At 38.9% G+C, this 24,596-nt stretch overlaps 1 protein-coding gene across 6 annotated transcripts in view; it reads left to right on the forward strand.

Moving 5' to 3' along the window:
- The window catches only part of LOC124432962 (tetratricopeptide repeat protein 14 homolog), a 338,911-nt gene that overhangs the window by 286,188 nt on the left and 28,127 nt on the right, over positions 1 to 24,596 (forward strand). For all 6 annotated transcript variants that reach the window (XM_046982360.1, XM_046982365.1, XM_046982363.1 and 3 more), the window contains one exon: positions 20,268 to 20,333. The gene's annotated coding sequence lies outside the window, so the exon portion shown is untranslated. The remainder of the gene's footprint in view (positions 1 to 20,267; positions 20,334 to 24,596) is intronic.

A 24,596-nucleotide genomic window follows, 5' to 3' on the forward strand; every position in this document is an offset into this window, starting at 1 on the left:
GGAAAAGAGAAAGAGGACACTAGGTGGTTCCTGTATGTGTCAGAAACAGGAGACACGGTGGGTGCACTGCGTGTGTTTTCTGTTATGAATGTGTGCAAGCACACTTACTTATGCACCTACCACCTACCTGTCGTTCTCTCGTGAAGGGCGTCATCGGAGTCGTCGTCGTCGTCGTTGTTGTCGTCGTCATCGTCATCGTCGGCCACCGTGACTACTGAATCCGAATCTGTGAAACATTTTGGTCGCACGCGACGTAAGAGTAACAGAGATAGTTTTATATATTCCCTTCTTGATATCGATACATCCATATATCGAAACTTCTCCCTATTCTCGTAGCTTTTTCTCGGCTACTTTACGGGAAGTGGGGGAAAATTTATACGCACTTGTACGCACCTGTGTAAGCGACTACATAGGTTAGCCTTCGGCACCCTATTTATATATATATATATATATATTTATATGTATATATATATTCCTACACTCTCGGTGTCCATTGTGTAATTGGAACTGGTCGTATTTTCACAGGAAACGGTATACTAACGCCAACGCGTATGCAGTTACATCGGTTTCCGTAGCCGCACCCAATCCTCGTGGTATCTCACGAGCTTGAGAGGATGATCCCATCGTTTGTTTCATTTCGTTGTTACTCTCAAGTACTCAAATGTATATATATATATATATATATTATATGCTATTATATTTAGCTTCTTCATTTGTTAAAAAACATTTTTTCAACTTTATATACGAAACGTCGACGATTACCTGCGTTTATTATTGAAATAAAAGGAAAAAGAACGAACAAACAAACAAACAAAAAAACAAAAAAAAAAAAAAGAAAAAAGAAAGAAATGAAAGAGAATTAAAGAGAAAGACCGAATATAACTGCTAGCAATGGACCAAGGAATAGAATCGGCGTGATGGGTAGTAGTAGTAGTAGTAGTAGTAGTAGTAGTAGTAGTTAGCCGAGCTCTTCGCCGGAATTTCAATGCGGAAAATCTTGGAGGTGAGATGGAATAAACTGAAGCTGGGGGGCATAACTCGAGCATTGCATTTGCCGTGGCGCCCGCTGCTTTCTGCCGCTATAAATTCATAAACTACAAGTTCGAGATGGGATCCCTTCTCGTTCGTCCTATCTTCTTCTCCTCCTTTACCTTTCCTTTCTCTTCTCTTCTTCTTCCTCCTCCTCGTTCTCGTTCTTCTCCACCTTCATCTCGTCTTCTCCTACTTCTTGGTTTTGCCGATGGCGCTTCGAGGAGGAGGAACTGTTGGAAAGTTTGCTCGGTTAGCTCGCAGCCTCGAGGTAGCAGCTCGCACTATGAGACCGCTGCTACCACCTCCGCCACCACCACCGCCACCGCCACTGCTATGTCGAGTTGCTTGCCTCTGGGAGAGGCGAGAAACTCGAGTCGGCGCCTCGATAAATTCACGAGTTGTTAGTTACAGTAAGAAACTCCCCGGTGGTTTTCGCACACCGACCAATCTACTACGTACCTACTACCTACCTACCTACCTAGCTACTCGCTCAAGTCGCTCGTTCTCCTCGAGTTCTCTCTTTCTCTTTCTGTCTCTCTGTCTCTTTCTCTCTCTCTCTCTCTTTCTCGCTCAAATATTAAATTTCCTTACCTCGGAATCGAGAGAAAATCGTCTTTTCGAGATACCTACCCTACCTACCATCTACCTACCTATACCTATCTACCTTACGTTTACGTTGTTTCATTTCTAGTTTAGATTTGTTCACGAAGAAATAGAAAATAATGATGTTTCTTCCTTCCCGTTTTTCTTTTTTTTTTTTTCGTCCTTTCGTTTCTTTCCTTTCTTTTCTTTTTCTTTTCATAACTTTTTAAATATGCCATTCCCCCTTCGTCATAGTTACGAAAGCGAGGAAATCACCTGTGATTATTCGAGACGCATCACACTAAGACGATGTTCTTTTTAATTCGAAGAAATATAGATATAGAAAGAGAGAGACAGAGACAGAGAAAGAGAGAGAGAGAGAGAGAGAGAGAGAGAAAGAGAGAGCTAGCTTCTTCCCCCTTTGCTTTCTTTAGAATAATTCGTAGAAGGTGATGCGCGTGAGACGAAAATCAAACGGTGCCACGTGCCACGATGTATTAATTATACGTTTCTAGGCGGTAAACTCGACGATGCGTAAGGAAGACGATGACGATGACGACGACGACGACGACGACGACGACGCCGCCGACGATCAGGAAGGCGGAACGTGCTTACAACGCCGACGTGAACGGCGGTAGTTATATACTATATACATGAAGAAGTGCGCGTGCGTCCCCACTGATTTCTCATTATACCCGAGAGCTATTAGATGTTCGTCGTGAACGTGCTTCTTCTTCTTTTTCTTTTTATTCTTATTTTTATTCTTATTCTTATTCTTATTCTTTGTCGTTTAACCGCATCAAAAGATTTTCCAAGTAATGACTATACCGACGGACCGACAAATATTAGTTCTTTTGTAAATTTCCAATTCGAAGTTACTGCATAGACATAATAATATATATATATACATATATATATGTATATGTATTTATGTGTGATGGTATGTATGTACAATTAACGTTAATTAGAGAATTTAACAAGAATGAAGATTCACCTTTTCTCTTTTTCCTATTTTCTTTTTTTTTTTTTTTCTTTTTTTAGATTTCACTATTTCGTTTAGATTCGCTATTAAGTATACAGGCAAGTCTTAAGTTTCACGAGGTAACAAAGAAAATATAGGTGGATGGTTGCTGGTGGTTGCGGTGGCAATGGTGGGTGGTGGGTGGTGGTGGTGGTGGTTGTGGCACCAATGGTAGAACGAGACAACGTAGGGTTGGTTAGTACGGCCAAGCAGAGAAACTACTAGGAGTCGTGCGAGGTGCCTCTGACAGCATGGAAATTACTACTCGACGAGACGAGACGACGGTATCTCTCTCCTTCTCTATTCCACCCGTCGTCACCACCGGCCCATACATTCTCGTATTCTCTCTCTCTCTCTCTCTCTCTCTGTTATATACATAGACATACACCCTCACATAACATTCGCCCAATCTCTTACATTCGACTTCTTCCTCTTGGTGCGTCATAAACCCCTACTTCTCCCTATTTCGCACCCAGGGTGTCTCGACTCGCATCGTCGTTCCAGGCTATTCTCTCTGATGCGTTTTCTTACCACCCTTCGCCCTTCGCCCTTCTTTGTTTTTCTTCCTTCCAATCTCTTCTATTTCGCGGATTCCTCCGAGCACGCTAAAACGGGGAAAATTACATTTTCACCTTGCAACGTCGTCGCAAAGCTCAGAGTCATTTGTATCGAACGGACTTCTCTCTCTCTCTCTCTCTCTCTCTCTCTCTTTTTTCTCCCTTTTTCTCTTTCTCTCCTTTTCTTTCTATTTCTTTCTCTCTCGAGTTTATTAGCGACGATGAGATATCTTCTTCTTCCGTCTCGTCGGAGTCGTTGCTTTTCACTTAGCTACACCCTAGCCCATCTTTCACTTTTCTCTTGTCGTTCCTCGCGTAAACGCATCGACGATGTCTCGACATTTCCTATCTACTTCTTCCCTTAAGCATGATAATAGCTATCATAGCTTGATAGGGATGTATATACATACATATATATGTACAAATAAGATAAAATTTTGAACTTAAATAGAAGTAATAAGTTCATTGAAGAAAACATTGAACTTATCTTGCTTTGGCATGAATTACCGGATGAATAAAATTATTAATATTCGGAGTATCTAACGCTTATATATGTAACTACAATGTAAAATATTCTACATACATACACACATACACGTTTATATATATATATATACATATATATATATATATTTAGGGTAGACAAAAATCGAAAAGAATCGACGAACGTAGACCTTCGACATAGCAGCGTTATTAAACATATATATACATACATATATATATACATATATATATATATATGTATATATATATATATATATATATATATATGTATATATATATATATATATATATATATATATATTGTCGAAACACCGGCCGAAATTTTATCCCTGGCATCGAATCCGACGAGATATTTTTTTCCCTTTTTCTCTCTCTTTTCTTTTTTTCTTTTCCCCCGGAACGCAGCAGTACTATTTCGTGGATATCTCTCTAACGGTGGCTGGGTCGCGTCGCGTACGGTACATTGAAAAAAATTCTGCCGCGGCAGCCCGAAACGTTTTGCGCACCGTCGAACACAAACGTGGGTCGACATGGTCGTGGCTACCGGATTTCACCCCTGACTACACACTCTCTTTCGAGTCGACGATATTCTTCCTTTCTCTCTTTTCCTACGTCTCCACCTCCACTTCCATCTACTCCTCCACCACCACCACCTCCTCCTTCTTCTCCTTTTCCTTCTCCTCTTCTTTCTAGTAGCCGTTGTAGCCGCGTCGTTCGAACGATTCTGGACCGCCATTCGATCCGGTCGACGATAGCCAACATTCAGAGAGATGAACTATCTGTCTTTCTCTTTTTTTCTTTTTCTCTGTCTCTCTGTCTCTCTCTCTCTCTCTCTTTTTCTCCTACGTTTGAAGATGTGTTACGGAGGATAGTAGAGTCTTGTAAGGTAAAAAAAAAAAAAGAAAAAGAAAATGGGTAGTAGCCGTGTGAGCTTAGAAGGGCCGACTCTCTCTCTCTCTCTCTCTCTCTCTCTCTCTTGCTCTTTCTCTTCATGAGCCTTGCCATTTATTCCAAATGACAGCGGGTCTCGTAACGAGGCCCTATATCTCAAAAGTTTCAACGCGTTCCTCTCTTTCTTAACTGTCGAACATTTTCGAGTGCTAATGCATAATATCGGTATCGTTATATCCATATTTATATCTATATATATATATATATTGTAAAATAGAATACTTAAGCGATATTATTAATATATTTTTCTTTTATTTTTTTTTTCTTTTTTTAATTCGTATTATCTCTATTAGAAGTTCCAAAGAGATGAGTATGTGTATGTGTGGGAGAGCGCGAGCGAGTGTGTATGTATGCGATTTTACGTTTTTAAAAGTCTCTCTCACATGGAATAAGACAGACAGACAGACAGACAGAAAGATAAACAAAAGAGTAAAATAAATGTTGGCACAGAGAGCAAGCGGTGTTAAAAGCAAAACGGGCAACCTTCACGTGGACGTCGACGTGGTTTTCGTCCTATCGTTGAGAGGAAACGCCATTGTAAACGCTAGCCGTTGCGGCTTAGCCTAATAGAGAAAGAGATGGGTGGTGTAGGAGTAGAAGGGTGGGGGTAAGTGATAGGACAAGGCCGTAGTCTATAGGAAGAGATCGGAGAGCGTTATGCGAGGGCGCATGCGCATTTTACTAGACGGGGCGAGGCCGCTTTCGCGGAATAGATTCGCACGCGATGCTACCGATTCAGTAGACGAGGGACCGTCCTCTAGAGGGGATCTTATTCGAATTCGGAACAAACGATTTTTTCTAAATTCTGATATACGAAGAAAAATTATTTAGCTCGAGATAACATTTTCTTTTTATATCACTTTGATTAAATCCAATATATACAACTTTATGATATGTCGAATCATTTGCATTTAATCCCATCGAAATCGTCAATGTTCAAATTCTTGTAATATCTATTATAAGAGTTATATTTAGATTTATTATATGAATTTTATTATGTCATATTTATGATTGCTATTTTTTTCTCTTTTTTTTTTTTCTTTTTTTTTTTTTTTTTTTTCATTCTTGAAAGATATCCCACCAACAGGTCGAATTTCAGAATTTTCTATCGCATTCCCTTTTGATAGAAACATAAAATCTATGGATGCTGTTGTGTCTTGAGTAGCAATCGTTCGAGATATCGCGTTAATTAGATTTCTTTCTCGCAGAGATACTATTAGATTTCACGTAATACGACGTCATTTATTAAACGAAGAAAGCGATGGTTCTTCGTCTCGGTTGGTGGCAGACTTACTCGGAATGCGTCTACCGATCGTCTACATCGAACAATTACTTTCCACTTGTCATGCTAATCGTACGTGCGTGCGAGGGAACTCTAATCGCGTTGCGTTGCACGTGACGTTACCTCCTTTGCCCTCTTTCCCTCTCTCTCTCTCTCTCTCTCTCTTTTTCTCTTTCTCGTAGTATTATTTCAAGCCCTTTGACGGCAACATGTCACCATTACAAAACTGTTTCTTTACTATTACCTGCGGAAATTTCAATGATTTTAATGATCCCGTTTATTAACACTTTCATATCTCGATGAATCATCTATATTCATTGTTACACTTTTCTTCTTTTTCTTTTTTTTTTTCTCTCGTTCGAAATGAAATTATACTGATGGATATTATATACTGAAATTGTACTGAATGGATATTGAAAATGATCTATATGTATTTCGATTAGAATATGGAAATGGGAAATGTCATTTTCATTTTCAAAACCATTTTAACTCGTTATCGATAGAGATAAAACCTTAAAGAAGAATATATATATATATATATATATATATATATATGCGTACATGCACACATATATATACATATAGATATATATATATATATATATGTTTATGTACAATACATATATACATAGGTCTACTCTATTCACGAAACATCTTAACCAACGCCTCGCATTCGAATTCTCGAAAATCGATTAACCGATGCTCCTCCACGCGTCCTCGGCGAAGGGACGTTCCGGAAGACGAAGACGATGTCGACTAAAGTGGTAAGAGAGATGGAGAAGAATGAGGAGACACGAAGTGGTGGTGGTTGTGGTGATGCTGGTGTGTACGTTTATATAGCTCAGATTTGATTTAAATCTCAGATTATTGTGCCAAGACACCATGAGGCTTCGAAGTAGACGGGCATTCCTTGATTTCCATACAGGAAGCTTCGTAACGAGAAACCATCGTCCTTCCTCTCTCTCTCTCTCTCTCTCTCTCTTTCTCTCTCTCTATCTCCTTCATTCTTCTCTTTCTATGCTAACATCAACACGAAAACGAGACTACCATAAACGCACCCGGACCCGGACTCTCACTTTGCCTTGGTGTATGATTACCGATTCTCTCTTGTTATGAGATATAAACGAACCCAAGTATAGATATATAAATACATGTATACATATGTATTTATTAACATGTACAATCCTGACGTGACAAATATTATAAATGAAATTAGATTTATTGGAGTATTCGAGAGAAAAGAAGAAAAAAGAATAAAGAATATTTATAACGGAGAATAAAAAGGGGAATTAAATATCAGTACATTAGAAATACATGCTAATATGTATATATATATATATATATATATATATATATATATATATATATAATATTCCCGAATGAATACTTAAAATTTATGGATCATTCTAGATATATTTTGGGTTTGGTTTTATAGATATATTTATCGATTTCGAATCGACATCGAAATAGTTGAAAAATAGGAAACAAGTTCGCGATGTCGAAGGAACGAGAAGCAACAGGTCTAATTCGTATACCGACCATTAATTTTGACCAAGTAATAAGCATTCCTCTATCTCTATCTCTTTCTCTCTCCCTCCCTCCCTCCCTCCCCCTCTCTCTCTCTCTCGTATTGGTACACAGCGTATTCGAGTTTACCGGCGCGTATCAATTTCCTTTTTTCGCACGACCGGAACGGCTCGTCCATAAATATAAGCGCGCTTGGAGCGTGAAACATCTCCGATCCGGTGTACATTGTGCAATATGGATGCGAACACGTATCCGTGTCGCAAATGTGTGCACATAGAAGTATAGTTATATCTGACAATGTTTGCACGCGTGCGTATATGCGCGTGCGCGCGCGCTATCTACGCGCGTATATTTATTATGTATTGTAAATGGACATGTAGATATATATATATATATATATGTTTGTTTGTGTGTATATATATATATATATATATATATATATATATATGTACATACATATTCGAGCTCGTATGGCACCTGCATGTATAATAGTTAACCTCTTGTGCATAGACTGGGCTACTAGACACTAATCTGTAATACCTTTACAGACATAAGATATACTGTTGCAATTAATATTAACAAGTCTATGGGAAGGGGGTGGGGACTCTCCTCTATATGAGTACGTACTACGTTACGTTTTCAAACGAATCCAATGGGTTTTCAAGCTCTTCCAGTTATTATCTTTTCTTTCAATTCGTAGGATTTATCAATAAATTCATTCTTTCTTCCTTTTTTTTTTTTCTTTTTTTTCATTTTTTCTTTCCCCACCCCCGGCCCCTCCGTCCGCGTAAATTTAGACAGAATTACGATCGGATTCGTAACAAGGAATAAAAATCTTGTGATATCGTTTTATAATCGTGTATCTTGGTATAATCGATTTGTTAAGATGAAGGGAGAAAAAAAATCGTGACGAATTTATACGACGAACGGATAATTTACAATTGGATATAGAATTGGTCAAGCAAGATTAGAATAATCCATGAAGCCTTATGCAATGATTATATTCTTTATAGTTTTTCTATGGAATATTTTCTCTTAAGGCGGCGTAGCTTATTTAATAGACGTTCGCAAAAATTCTTCGAAGTAAATAGATCGGAGAGTGGCCGTAAGGGAAAAAAAGATGGTCCAGGAATGATGCAGCAGCGTATCCTGCCTGGTCAAAATTCTCTCTTAGCCTTGTACGACCAGGTGTGGTCGTTGAGAGGAAAGAAGAAGGGAGAGCTCTGTTTCTCCCTCTCTGTCTCTCTCTCTCTCTCTCGATCCTTCTCATCGTTCGAACGTTACTACTATGGAGACGGTGAGCTAGACGTAGAAGGACAGAGGGGGAGATGAGGGGAAGCAGAAGCGAACGCGTCTACCTGGTTTTGCTCTCCGTATCTGTACAGGACACGCTGGGAAATCGCATTGAGAATCGAGCTTGGACCGCGCAGGCAGGGTATATGTATGTATAAGGTTCAGGGCGCCCAACTGTCTGCTCTGCCATGTTACGAACCTTTTACCTTTCTATCTCGGTCATGGCAACTACGAAGCGCCAATATTTCTTCTTCTTTTTTTTTTCCTTTTTTCTTTTTTTTTCTCTCTCTTTTTCTCTTTCTCTCTCTCTCTCTTTCTTTCTCTTTTTCTCCAGGATTTACAAAAGGAGGGGTGGCAAGAGAGAGAGAGAGAGAGAGAGAAAGAGTAGCGTCGTTACCTGACTAAACGTTCTCTCCTCTTCAGTGGATCACGATCTTTCGAAAAATATCAATCGCACGATATTTCTTCTAAACTTTGTAATCGTTAAGAATTCCCTAATATTTGTCTATGGAAAATTTCTAACCTTCTTATATTATTCGCTGATAAATATAGAAAGTTATAGAGAATAATAAACATAAATATTTACCTATTGAGTAGTAAGTAGAGATTCGTACGTTGATACTTGAAAGTCATAGGTATACGTTGTCGATGTTTTTCGATATTATCTCATAGTATGTTTATAGTTCTTACAGTTATATCGAAAAGGTTAGTAAGTTGTATTAGTCAGAACGGTACGGTACGGTTAAGTCCGTGAACGGTACTAACATACACACACACACATATATATGTATATAGATATGGTGGTGTCACACGTGTATAGGTACGCGTCAAGGTGTCGGCAAATACGAGCGAGTGCAGATAACCTCGGGGTAAACGTGTAAACTCGACTACTAGTGTTACGAAAGCAAGCAAGGTCTGGGTGGGAATCTCCTCTGTTGTCCGTGTTAATATTTGAACAACGTAGTTTCGTACCTAGCCGGTACGAAAGAGCTGGTCGAAGCGCGACTTTGACACGCGAAGAGAGAAATAGACAGACAGACAGACAGACAGACAGAGAGAGAGAGAGAGAGAGAGAGAGAGAGAGAGAGAGAGAGAGAGAGAGAGAATGAAGACAAAGATGCTGTAACCTCTTTTTTTCAACTTCATACAACGTAGGAGTACAGTTCGCCCTTTTCTTTAAACAATTACGAGCCATTCATTTACTTAAGTTATTAATTAAACGGTCAATTGAATTTTTACTACAATAGAAAATTTTCCTCCTTTCTATATTTTTTTATTTTTTCCTCTAACTCATTCTCTCGCGAAATTCGAAGAAACACTATTTCCTAAGTAGATCCATGGGTATAACCGACGAAGATTACTTTCACCTTGAAATCTAGGAAAAAGATAATCCCACAGTCGGAGAAGAAAAAAAGGAAAGTTTTTCGTAGCCGACATTCTTCTCAGTAAAAGTAAGGATCTGGACTGACAGAATGAACAAGATTGGCCGTCGTCGTTCTGTTCAAAGAGAGAAGAAAACGACGGATTTACGATTTCCTGGTTCGTGTTTTTTCTTAAAAAATTCTCTATTTCTGTTCGATCGTTTTTTAGCTTGGTCGAAACATGAAAAAATGGTCGAACACAAAAAAATGTTCAGGAAGATTTTTCGTCGTATAAAAAAATGGGCATAAATTCTTAATCAAATATTACAAATATATTATCCAACAACGTAATTTCGTAATTTCGCATATATTTAAATAAATTCATTTATTCGCATGTATATATATATATATATATGTAACCATAGTTAAAAAATATCTCGTTGGAAATTCGTAAACGATGGAAAATGTTATTTTCGAAGATTTTCTCTGAAAGTCTTGGGGTTTCTTTAATAGGGTCCTGCGTTTGGCCACTTCTACCATTTCTGCCGTAATTCCTCCTCTCCACCACCACCTACTACCCCCCCCCCCTTTCTCTACCTATAGAAGAGTAGAGGGAGAGTGAGAGAGATTATTTCCTATTAATATGCATTACGGTGTAGAGTCGACAAAAGGACCGAGAGAGAGAGGAGCCCTAGCACTGTGATGTAAATAAACTTAGGCTCCCGGATCTTCCAGCTCGCCTTGGATACACTTCTTTTGTAATTGCGCTTTGGGTTCCTTTGTCTCCGAGTTAATACGTGGCTTGCTACGCCAACTGTCCGGTAAACATTTTTCATTTGCCCTTCCTTTCCAGAGTCCGTCTCTCTATCTCACTAAGTTTCTCGGAATATTCGCACTCTTATTTCCCCGTAATTAACTAACCCCTTTTCCCTTTCTCTACCTTTCCTACTTACATATATCCAAAATTATTACCCCTTATAACCCCGGCAAGAGAATTCCTTTATAATATCTGTGTATAGATGATGATAGTCCAAAAAAAAAACAAAAAAAAAAAAAAAAACAAAAAAAAAAAAAGAAGGGCAAAGAAAAAAATAGAATTTATTTCGTTCATTCGTAAAAACGTAGAAACATATTTCTATATACGACGATGACTGAATTTGGAATAAAAAATTTATTGTTACGACTTGTGATTCTTCTTCGACACCCTTTTGGTATGTAAGTAAGTAAAGTAAGTAAGTAAGTAATAATAACTACATACATATGTATATAGATGTATATACTTGTGTCATCCCTAGTCGACTTTGATCTTGACGTCTTTATAACGTTGTTCTTTTTGTGAGCCCACGTGACCGCACTTATATACTTAAACTATGCCCGAGCAGGCATTTATAAACAAATTTGAGAATCGTATATCACGGTCATAGTGTACTTACTTACAATCCTTCGTGCGTGTCGTTTCCCCTCGTACGTTGACAAAGGCTTTATAAAAAAGGATCCTATCGCGTACGACAATGGAAGGAGAAGTATAGAAGAGGAAAGAAGGTTCTACCGATGAGCATATACCGTCTCGTTCTTCATTCGAATCGATTGGCATTAGAATAAATCCACCTGCTTCTTGCTTTCTCGTACTCGTATAAGTAAGATCTAGACAGACGGTAAGGGATTGAAAGGGAATAAGTCGAAGGGTCGTAGGAGAAGAAAAAGGAAAAAAGATGGAAAATAAGAAGAAGAAGAAGAAGAAGAAGAAGATGGAGAAGAAGAAGAAGAAGAAGAAGAAGGAAGATCCCCGAATATTTGCCTGCGTTTTTTCTGTGAAAGCGTACGAGGGTGAAAATAATTTTCTTTCGACTATCGCGAGTGTGCGTATCAAACGGGGTGGCGTATCTTTCTTTGGCGTTTGTGATTTAGCAATACGATGGTGGGTAGCAGCTTTGCGGTTTTTAGAGTGTGAAAAGGAAAAAAAAAGAAGAAAATGAGAGAGAGAGAGAGAAAGAAGAAGGGATGTATATAAGAAAGAAAAGAGTAGTCAGTCGAGGCGTTAGAGATGTAGGAGGAGGTAAGAGGTGAAAGAGAAAATCGTTCGGGGGAGGATCGAAAAGCAAGAGGATGCTCGAAGATTCTCAAACTATCCCGAGCGATCGACCGACCGACGGCTCGAGGCATTCCTGTCTTGTACATTTTCTATGACGATAGACGACGTGCCTCTCCTCGCACTTGTTCGTCGATCGATTCCTTTCTTTCTCTCTCTCTCTCTCTCTCTCTCTCTCCTTTTCCACTTTGCTATTCGGAAGTAGCTCGATTCAGACGTTTCCGTCAAAAGTTAAAGCTTTGTGGAGGAAAAATACGACGATCGAGAAGAAAATGCTCTTTTCAAATTGCGAACGATCGGGGCGCGATATTCATTGAGGAAATCTCTCGGAATCATATTTAGAATAAATAGGTATTAATCGATATACAAATAATAATGGATAATATCATTTGTTCCTTAATGAAAAATATTTTATCCGATGTTTATTATTTTCTTCTCAGTATTTATTATAACAGAAAGAATTCTCAAGTATCAATTGGCAATTTTTATAAGATTTATTTTTAAAAAGATTTTATCTTATTTAATTTTAATTTGAGGGATAGGTTTTATCGATACGATAGATAGAAAATTACCGTTGGGAAAAGAATTCGTTCGTTTTTCTCGTCGACGGCATCGATGACACTCGTTCGCGATCGTTATTCCATGAAGGGCTAACTGAAATCTCAGCATCCGTAGGCCCTTGCTTCTCTCTCTCTCTCTCTCTCTCTCTCTCTCCCCAATCTCCTTCTCCTCCTCTCTCTTCCCCTTTCGGTTCCCCCTCTTCACCCTGCTTTTGGTCTGACAGGCCCGATTGCCCTGCAAGGACCCTTCGGTGTGCTCGTTTCCCTCCCCTTTTCATCCCCTGCCGACTAGCTACGGGGACCGTAGACCGTGCAGCTGCGTCTCTTCGGCCAGGTGTGCTCTCTCGCAACGTTGCCGTAAGGGTGACTCTCGGTCTCTTCTCTCTTCCTCTCTTCATCACTCCTCTCCTCTCCTCTCCTCTCCTCTCCTCTCCTCTCCTGTCCTCTTCTCGTTTACGATTCGCTGAGCAACCCTCGATCCGAACGAAACGACGGTACGACTGTGCGCTAACGCGCTCGAAATACGACCTAAGTACTTACCTACTTATTGCTCAACGCACACGGTACATATCCGACTCGCGTTTTTATCGGTACTTGCCATTTGCGAAACACTTTATCCTTTTATTTTATTTTATTTTATGTTTTAATTTAATTTAATTTTATTTCATTTTTTTTTTCATTTCATTTTATTTTTCTTTTCTTTCTTTTTTCTTTTTTTTCTTTTTTTCGTTTCTTTTTTTCGTTTCTTTCTTTCCCACCAATTCTCGCGTATAAACTCGATTACAAATGAGTACTTGTCGACACAATAAATATTCATCAGTATATAATAGTGAATAATTCTCTTTCATTTATTATGACACGTTTAACTTATATAGGTTATAAACGATTCACAATGATCTATAATGGAACAATGCATTTTATATGCAAATTTTAAAGGATCGTACACTCTTTACGGGTAATATCCATTGAAATTTTTCTAATTTTGATTGAAAAACATTGTTACCGTTATTATCGGATCATTTTGAAATCTTGTAATTTGTTACGTTTATCTATCTTCGATCACTCAGATTTTTCTCGATTAATTTCTTCGAAAATCAATTGGATTTATACTTGTAGGTAATTCGTCGTATGAAATACGGAAGGAAATCGATCGAGGGATTTTGTTAAAAAAGCACGCTGCGAAATATCGTTTCATCGTATAGCCCGGGCGTGGAATCGACGGATAGAAAATTGCGGAAACGAGAAACCGGCGATATCGTCGATAAGAACGACGGCCGGGCAACGCTCTCTCATTGCCTCAATTTCCACTTCCACTTCCACTTCCGTTCGCGATCACTTTTTCCCATCGGTCGAACCGACAAAAATGAGGGAAAAAAAAAAAAAAGAACTTGCCTACCAATACAAACGTAATTTTTATTTTGCGTCGTTATTGGGAGTATTGAAATTATGTATTTTTCTTTTTTTTTTTTTTTCTTTTTGTTTATCAAATTTAAAACGCGAAAATAAATCGGAAAAATAAATAAATCTTGAAGTAATTCTGAGAAGAACAAACAGTGACAAAAGAGGGAAGAGGAAGGAAGATGATCTATAGATCCAAACCGTCACGATCCGTGGCGCTCGAGCGAGTTCTGTATATGTCGCCTGAAAACGGAAGCCGGAGTTCCCTGGTCGCGTTGTATATCGGGAGAGCGAGAAAGAGAGAGAGAGAGAGAGAGAGAGAGAGAGAGAGAGAGAGAGAGAGAGAGTATATGTGAGAGGGAGAGAGAAGGGAGAAGCCTACCGGAACGCCGGAACCGGAAGGGTGCGGAACCTGCACGACCGACATGCCGGACGGTACTGGCTCGCACTGATTACTCCCTGATGAAACGTACCGGCTCGTTGACTTTACCAGGGTCATCAGACGTGCGATCGATAAAACGCGAATGGAAAACACCGATCGGATTCTCCTAAGCGGGACCGATCGTAATTACTTACGTTGCAAAATAGTTCTACGTTCGTTGTTTGTTGTTTTCTTCTTTTTCTTTATTTTTTTTATTTCCTTTTTCTCTTTCTTTTTCTTTTTTTTTTGGGACATCACTCGGAGTCGATCTAATCGATGAGCGAATTATTTGATTACTTTTTTCTTCTTGTTTCTTTTTTTTTTCTTTTTTTTTTTTTTTGTGAAGAACAATAATACCGAGATCAAGTTAACTTTCAAAGTTAAATTAAAAAAGGATTGTAAAGTATTAGGCATATTTGAATATATATATATATGTATGTATGTATGTATTTTAAATTAATACAGATAGATTAATTAATGTAAGCTATTAGATGGTCTGACATTTAGAGGATATATATTTATAAATGTATCACGTATATATTTATCGATTCGAATAAGAGATATCGTTACGTTATTGATAAGAGAAAGAAAGAAATTCTTCTTGAATAGAGATGAGTTTGAAAGAGTTTACCTGTATCATCGTCATCGTCATCGTCATCGTCGTCGTCGTCGTCATCGTCGTCAGTCGGTGCGAACGGGTGACTAATGACCTCGAGGTTTAGACAAAACGTCGTATCGGCGGGCACGAGGAAATTGCCCGGCAACCTACCGCATTGCGACCAGGGGCCTCCTACCTCTCCCTCCTAAACAAGAGGTCCCCATTAAGCCAAATGACTCGAGGCAGCGAGCCACTCGTGATTAAAAGGGCGATTTGTTATACGGATACCGGGCTAGGCCGCGGATTGGTGTATGTTATAGGTACGTGGATATACGTCACTACGTTTGTGCCAGTAACCAAGCAAGCAAGCAAGCAAGCAAGCGAACGAGCCAGTTTCCACACCTTCGATCCGTCAAACGAAACCTTTTCGATCATCTTTTTATTACTCTCTTTCTCTCTCTCTCTCTTTTACTTTTCTAACGAGCCCGTATACACACACACACACACACACACATATATATATATATATATATCTTTTGAGGAAATATTTTGAAGTAAATCCTAAATTTTTTATAAAATTTCAACAAATTCATTTTCATCGATTCATCATCATTCAAATCGTTTATTCTCGAGTTTGTTTCGTAATATCCGGTTTTCATGTCATCGTTCAACAGGAAGACGAACATGGGGAGACCCACGTTACGAAGTTTGTTAATTTATGCAGAACCAAGCGATAGGTAGGTAGATACGTAAGGTTCTTTTTCGTGGACACCCTTTCGTCTGCTTTTTTTTTTTCTTTTGTTTTTCCGTTCACCCCTCTGACTCCCGCTCTCTCTCTCTCTCTCTCTTTCTCTCTCCTGCTTTATCGTCCATCCTCCCCCGCGGAAAGAAATCACGACAAATTTCCTGTCCGTCGCATGGGAATTTATCTGGAGAGCAGGTGAAAGCACCGCCGTCGATATGCGTGCATGAATCTCTTTCCCCCCTTCTCCGCTTCTTCCCACTCTCTCTCTCTCTCTCTCTTTTTTCTTTTTTGTTTTTTTTTCCTTCTTATGGGAAACTTACGAAAGGGACACCTGCCAAAATGAACGATATGTACGTACGTATATACGTGCGCGACGTCGTGATTCGCGTCGGTATTTAACAACGTCGAGGTTGTGGGAACTAGTAGTTGATTATGGGTGGGACTACCACACCGCTTAAGTACAGTGATTACAACGTCAGGAACACGATACCACCGCGTTACCCGAAGATTGGTACTTTCCAAGTCCTGACCTTCCTCCTAAGTGTAAGTTTGTCGTTGAAAAGCAAATCATATTAATCGACTTACTTTACCTTTCTTATAGGTATTATTTTATTTGTAAAAATATATTATATAAATATATATATATATATATATTTTTTTTTCTTCTTTCTTTTACAGAAGAACACGCCGATAGAATTTCGCTTAATTTATTTAAAAAGCAAAGAGGGAACGAAAAAAAGAGACGTTCTATCTTATCTCGTTGTATTTCATTGATTGTTCATTGATTTCTTTTCAATATTAATTATTTGTTTTATTGATTTGACATAAATCTAATGTAATCTAAATATATTTTTCTAAATAAATTTTATGATTATTATATACTGAAGAAATAACGAGTATATGATCTTTATTTAAATATTATTGTAGAAGTTGACGTAAACATAGGAAAGTATAATAAAATTTTAATATGACGTACTTTCAATAGAGATCTGAAGGGAAGGGAAGAATAAAGGAGTGAGGGGGCGGCATTCACGAAGTGAAAAAGTAGAAAAAGGGTACGTTGACGTTTTAAAGTTGTCTCGCAAGAATGAATTCTCGCGAGCCTCTCTCGAGCACGTATTTCCGACGGTGCACCCTTATCGCGTCGCATTTTAAATACGATAACGTTATATCTCGTGATTCTTTGGGTGAACGGGGCGCCCCGAAGCACACAAAAGGCGAGGAATTTCCTCTGGAAAAAGACGGCGGTGGCAGCGGCGGCAATGGCAGCGCCGGATTCGACAGAAACGGCGAACATCCAATCTCCGAGTAGCTTTGATCGATGACACGCGGACAAGTGGAAGAGACGAGTCGAGGTTCCTTGGGAGGGGTGCGCGAGGGGGTTGATAGTGTCGGTGGGTGAGATTGCCTTGTCACCTTGACAAATGGTTGGAGAACGAAAGGTACCAGCCGAACGTTGAAACGCCCTTCGTAAAGGTCCTGCCAATCCCTTAAATTTTCTTCCTCCTATTTCCCTCGTTCTCTCTCTCCCTCTCTTCCTTTCTTTCTTTCTCTTTTTCTTTACTCGACACCTCACCTGTTCGTCTCCCACGAGTCTTTGAAAGACACCGGCCTTGCCACCCTCGGTGTCTATTAGTCATTAACTATCGACAACCCTGGCAAATAGCCTGCATGGCTAAATCAGCCCCTTCGAAAAAGTTCCAACTCAAACAAGATTTCAAAATCAATTACTTACATATTGGTATCGTTGTTCGTTGATTCACATCGGCCCTACTACAATTATGAGAATATTTTTGGAAACGAAAGAATATTTTAAACTATAAAAATTTTTCTAACATACGTATATATATGTATATATATATATATTTTTTTTTTTCTGATAAAAGCAAGTTTTATTAATATATACGGACAAATCATCTGAGAATTATTTCTAGGCGGCAACAGCAGCAACATTAAAACGGCAATAGAAAAGCTAGTAGCTATCGTTATTACCTAACTCCACTCTCCACGTTTCATTACTTCGGGTGTTTACCGGACCGAGTTACGCTCCATTTACGGCAAGAATGTGCGATCGTCATTCGACACTGTCCGTCATTTTATCTCACGACAGCGGTACGCCCGTCACTTTGCGTTCTCCGCTTTCCCAGATAGCATAATACCAACTTTGACGGTAACTCGCCAACCGATTATGACGATTTTTAATTATATCCACGATAAATCTGATTTACTCGTTAGAAAGTTAAATGTTCAAGACGGACGTTCTCTGATATATTACCGTTTTATTTTCAAATTAATTAGAGGAACGTTATAAAACAAGGATGTTTCCTTTGAGAGATATGTTCTTATCGTACTCGAAAGATGTTATCAATGATAAGAATGTTAATCAACTGACACTCCCATCGTATTGTAATAAGAGTTGGAAAACATGTCTGTTGAGTTTCGTCTTACGTTACGTTAAGAATTTCGTTGAATTATAAACGATAAATTCTCGGATCAGCGTTTTGATTTTTTTCATTCCTTAACGAAAGACAATATCCCGTGTTGGTATTACAATCGATTCGCGATAAAGAATGACACGTAAGTAAGTACGTTTCGAGATGAAAGTGAAAGAAGTCCGTCGTTCGAAAATCACATTCCGGCAATTCGCATTCCCACACGCTATGGGGACGATATGCGTGACAACGTGCGTGATTTCCACCCTCTACGTGCTTGCATACCCCCAATGGACAGATGGGGTTCTCACGAGACCCTTTTCACGTTACCACCATATACACCTTGTGATTATCTACTTTCGACTTCGTTGGGGACGTTCCAAAATGAATGGCTTATGCTTGACTTTGGGAATAAAAACGAAGAGGGTTTCATTAAAATTTAATTTTATTATTGCACCGTCAATAAATCTCGATGAAAGAATATGAATCCAATATCTTTTCTTGTTTTCATTTCTTTTCTCGTTTTTTTTTTCTTTCCTTTTATATATATATATATATATATATATATATATATATATATATATATATAACGAAACGTCAAGAAAGACTCGCAAAGAATCTGAAAAAAAAAAAAAACAGAGAAAAAGAAAAAACGAAAGATAGAAATAAAAACTTATTATCGAGGCGTAACACTTTCCCTTCTCCTCCTCCTCCTCCTCCCACGCCCCCTCTCCTCCTTGATAAAATATAATTAGAAAGACAGTTTCGATCGTCTACGCGTTTCAACCCTTGCGATTTAACGAGTATGACTGATTTAAAGAGCGAACGAAATAATATATCCTCCCTTTTTATTTGACACGAAAAGAAACGAAGGAAATATAAACGAAGAGGGGTGAGACTATTGGAAAGCACCTTTCGATCGCACAAATATATATGAGCGAATATTTGTACATATCTCTGTGTGTATATGTGTATATATATATATATATATATATATATATATATATATATACGTATGTACGTACGTACGTACGTATCTATCTAGGAGAATGTAAAAACGTCGGGCCACGACATTGACGGCGTCGTTGCGATCGGCTTGACAACGGACTCGAACTCGTAGCGGTCTCTAGAATGAGAGAGAGAGAGAGAGAGAGAGAGAGAGAGAGAGAAAAAAGGAAGAAGAAAGTCGAATAAAACGTATTCCCCTGCTTCGTCGACGAGATAATGTATCGGTATGTCGTACCGTGAAAGCTCGACGTATCCCGTCTGTGGTGTTTTATTATTACGCTTTGCGCGATACGCAAGAAGAGAAACAAATAAACGTATCGACACGTTGGTAGTATGTCGAGAACACGAGCATAAGTAACACGTATCCTATGTTATATACGTATGTAAACATAAAGACATACACAGAATGTTTATATTTATAGATAGGTCTTCTCTAACGAGTATATAGAATAGTCTATGAGTAGTTTCGCACCTTGTATCATCTCCTCCTCCGTTTGTTGTCCCTCCGACTCCCTTGTCAATTTCTGTTTATAATATTCCTGTCGAAGCAAGACAACTTTTACGATATTCTTTTTTATTCACTCGTCTATTATCGTTTAACGATACGCTTACGAGAGGTTGAAAATCTTCAATTTGATAGTTTTGTTATTTATTCGTTGTTTATAATATTATCATTGATATTTACTTAAATCAAAACGTCGATATATAAATCGTATATATTTTCCTATTTTTTTTTTTATTTTTTTATTTTATTTTATTTTTTTTTTTTTCTTTTTTTTTTTGTATCTGTTACCAATAAAATTTTATTCACGACAAAACAAAGAATATATAATTCGATACGATTTTGAAATGAAACAATGTGAACGTTCGATTAATTCTCACTGTCATTTTATTTTTTCTTTTCAGGTCTGAAAGTGATCGAAAAATGTTGAATCCAGAAACCGGTTGTTATTCGGAATCCGTACGAGCATGGTGAGTAACGTAGGAATTAACAAAGTTAAATGATTAACTAGAGTAAAGACAATGATCATCATTTTTATATTACTTTAATGGAGTCAGGGAGGAAAAAGGAAGAGGAAATAAAAAAAGGAAAAGAGAAAAACGAAACGATGAAAAGAAGAATTGAAATAGGGACAAAATTTAATATTTAATAAATCGATTCGTGGAGAATGATTTCGATAAGTGATAAAGATTTTATCCTAATCGTAGTTCGAATATATATTTTAGATCGCGTGTCGGTTAATACTTGACGCGTATCCTCATTAACGCGTAATCTTAATTAGGTACAAAACGGCAGAGCATGCATGCTACGAACGACAAGGAGTAGTTACGTGTACGATCTCTTCGTAGTAGCTTGTACTTACTTACGTAGAACTATATATATGTACATACATGCATATATATATATATATATATATATATATATATATATATGTAACATGGTTCTCTAATTCCGTACGACGTGTACGGTTCCGTTGCGTGTTAGCAGGAACAGCAGCATGGTAAAGTAAGGTATACTAACTCGACTACCTTTACGCGCGGTTTCACGCTCGTGTCTTACACGCTTCGTTGCGCACCGATCTATCCTCTTCCCTCTCTCCTTTCGTGTTATAATCGAAATGATTTTCGATCGACTGATTGGACTTACTTAGACGTTAATTCAATCTTTTTAATATATACGTACGTCTCATCCGGATCAATTATATTTCACGCTTTTAATTAGTCTCTTTTACGTCACGTAAAAGAAATGACGTATATGCATGTACGCTCGATATAATTAGAATCGAGAATGGTATTTCTATTGTTAAGAGAAATGGTCTTGCTAACGTGGAAACGTTTTATCATATCAAATAATTCATAATAAATAAAGTTCTGTATGACGTTTGATAAGATCATATAAAAAGAATTTGTTCGATTGTAAATTTTATGATTATAGTGTTTACCCTTATTTTACTCGTTAAAGGGTTGTTTTATTATTTGTCATAGCATACTGTCGTCATGCTTGCAGCACGTTGTTCTCTCTCTCTCTCTCTCTCTCTCTCTCTCTCTCTCTTTAACTCTTTCTTTTTTTTTCTCTCTTTCTGTCTCGTATCCAGCATTCGTCCTCTCCCAACCTCTTCTTCCTTTACTTTTCTCCTTTTTGTTGATCTCACCACCCGTAACGGCATCCTCTCTCACCTTCTCGTAATTTACGATCGTTTCTTGACCGTAACTCTTTTTTGCATAATTCTCAGCAGTGTGTCCCGAGTCGGCCGCTGCCGCCGTCCGGGTGAGTAGAGTACCCTATACCAAGCGCGAGTATTTTTATCGTCTATACGACATCCGTGAAATTCGTAAAATACGAACGGTCATCTTCGCAGATCGATCGCGTAATTGGTTCTAGTAATTTACTACGCGAGAGTAGTACGTTGGAAAGGTGAAAGAGACGAAATCATCCTTTCGCAGATTGTTTCTAATTTTCCTTTCTCGTATCCCCGAGCTTTTGCGGAAGAAACGATGCGGAGGAGAGGAGAAGAGAAGAGAGGAGAGGAGAGGACGACTACGACTACGACTACGACTACGACTACAACAACGACAACGACAACGACAACGACAGCGACAACGACGACTACGACGACGACGACGAATGATGAGGAGAGTAGGAGAAAGAAGTGGGTGAGGGCAAGAGGGGAAAGGGCGGAGTAGTCACGCGCTTAGACGCACGATTATTTATTTTTAACGCGTCGAGCTTGTGCCCGCGCGCGCAGAAGCGATTTATCTGCAATTGCGATTCCTTTTCTTAGGACATTAGGGAGGCGATCGCGAGACAGGAGACGCGGAGGGAGCGGAGACGTAATGCGATTAAGGTCGTTATCAGATGTCGCTTCCACTTCTCGCGTGATGACGTCGACATTCGCGCTCGTTTGTCATCGCGTGACGTCGTCACGGGGGTTGCATGATTTACTTCCGCCTTTCCCCTTTTCGCACCCTCCCCTTCGTCATTTCGTCCATTTCTTTTTCCGCTTTTCGCCCTCCTCCCTCCCTCCCTCCTTTCTCCTTCTCCTACCTCTCTTACTTCTCTTTCTAGATTTCTTTTCTACTCGTCGTAGTAAATTCATCTCAAAGAGGAAAATGTCAAGTTGAACATGCTCTCTCTCTTTCTCTCTCGCTCTCTCTCTCTCTCTCTCGAAGTAACGATAAGTTATGTTATTTCGATATAAACGCATCTTACTCATTCACGACAATTGATATCATTTATTGTTTTTACTTTTGATATTGTAAAATTCTAATTAATGTTGGCCAAGTATATTGATATTGATTATGCACATGGAGATGATTTCTTGTTATCCCTTCGAAACGAATAATACGAAGACGTAAATTAATCAGAACTTGGACGTGCTTACGTAGGTGTGTGTGTGTGTGTGTGTGTGTATTTATGTGTGACAAGCAGTGGTTAACATCCGAAATTCCTTTTATTCGCCCTTCCGACACTTTTTTCGATTCGAACGACGACGCGTTAAAGAGTCAGTCGTACACGTAAGGGAGAGGCACATTGGATCATCTCGTTGTCCTTGTTCTTTTAGCAAAGGGAGAAATGGAGAGAACGAGAGAGATAGAAAGAGAAATGCGTTTCATCGTGGTCAGAATTCGTCGTTAAGAGGGTGTGGCTCAGAGATATAGCGATGATTAGAAGCTACACCCCCAAGTTCGTACGAGTACGAGGGTGGATCCGGAAAATTCATGGAGTTACTTAGGATCTCCGTGGCTCAATCGTTTATCTTGCGACGATGGGCGCCGAGAAAAAGGGGAACAGAAAGAGAGAGAGAGAGAGAGAGAGAGAGAGAGAGAAGGAAGTCGTTACGTCGTCGAGAGGCCACACCGGGGTCGAGACTATAATCCTAATTAATAATTAATTACCACGGAAGACACTCCCGTACTTTTGTACCCACCCCCCTCTCTCTCTCTCTCTCTCTCTTTCTCTTTCTGCCCCCTCTCGAACCGGAGAATAACACTCGATTGAATTCTTCCTGTTATGGGTAGTAAGATATCGTAACATGTTTTATTAAATCAAATAGGATTAAAATAATATCATCGAGTATTACTCTTAACTTTTTGTTATTAACAAATGGACAAATAAATTCTCTATATGTTTCTTTCGTTAAAATTTGAATAATACGATTAGAAGAAAGGTCCATCATTACTGGTCAATTTATTTTCTTTCTTTCTTTCTTTCATTCTTTCTTCTTCTTCTTTTTTTTCTTTTATTTATTTATTTCTTTCTTTTTTATATATATATATATATATATATAAATATATATTGAAAATAACATCGTTAACACGTCGTTATCTATCGTTCAACTTCTAACCAGCAAAGTTACGCGTTCGCGCTTGACAAGACGCGCTTGACGTTTATAAAATATTAGCTATTCTTGCTTGGACAGAGTCCGTTCGGTTTGTTTTTGTTACTTTCGACATTGGCGCGATAACACGTTCATTTTCCTTTATTCGACCCTTCGACGTTTCCTTCTCATCGAACTGACGTCGAACCTGGACGGTATAGTTTCGATCTACGCCAATGTTCACCAAATAAAATGCTTTTTACGATCATCTCTCTCTCTCTCCCTCTCTCTCTCTCTCTGTCTTTTTCTTTTTCAGTATAAGCGTTCACCGGCAGTAAATTTCATCGAACGTGAACGTAGTAAAAGCGCGCGCTGTGATGGTGGTCGAGATTCGAGATCGAAATAAATAACCATCTGGACTTTTCCGTCGTCGTCGTCGTCGTCGTCGTCGTCGTCGTCGTCGATGAGAGAACTAGAGAGCTCATGTATCTTTTGCGTTTGCAAAGGAAAACGAAGGAAAAAGAGAAAGAAAAAGGAGAAAAAAAAAGGGAAGAAAAAAGATAATAAAACATGACAAAAGTGAACGCGAGAGAGAAACGAGCGAGAGAAATCGCTCGAGTTTTACGAGATTCCGAAGGGAAAGAGAGCGAGAGAGGAGGACTAAGAGGAAGATACGGAGTCAACGGCATTGGTTGAGAAAAAGAGATAGATAGACACACACACACACACACACACACACACGGAGAAAGAGAGAGAGAGAGATATTCTCTTCGCTTCAGGAGCTCGACCACTCGAGATTTTTCTTCGTACGATTCTCTGAAAGTTGTACGCGTGCGTTGCTACATGGCGGAGGCTCGAACCCCCAGGAGCACCCCAGTTTGTCAAGTCGACCCTTCGGTGTCGCTTACAAGACGGC

The sequence above is a fragment of the Vespa crabro genome, chromosome 2, assembly GCF_910589235.1.
Source record: "Vespa crabro chromosome 2, iyVesCrab1.2, whole genome shotgun sequence".
NCBI lineage: Eukaryota > Metazoa > Arthropoda > Insecta > Hymenoptera > Vespidae > Vespa > Vespa crabro.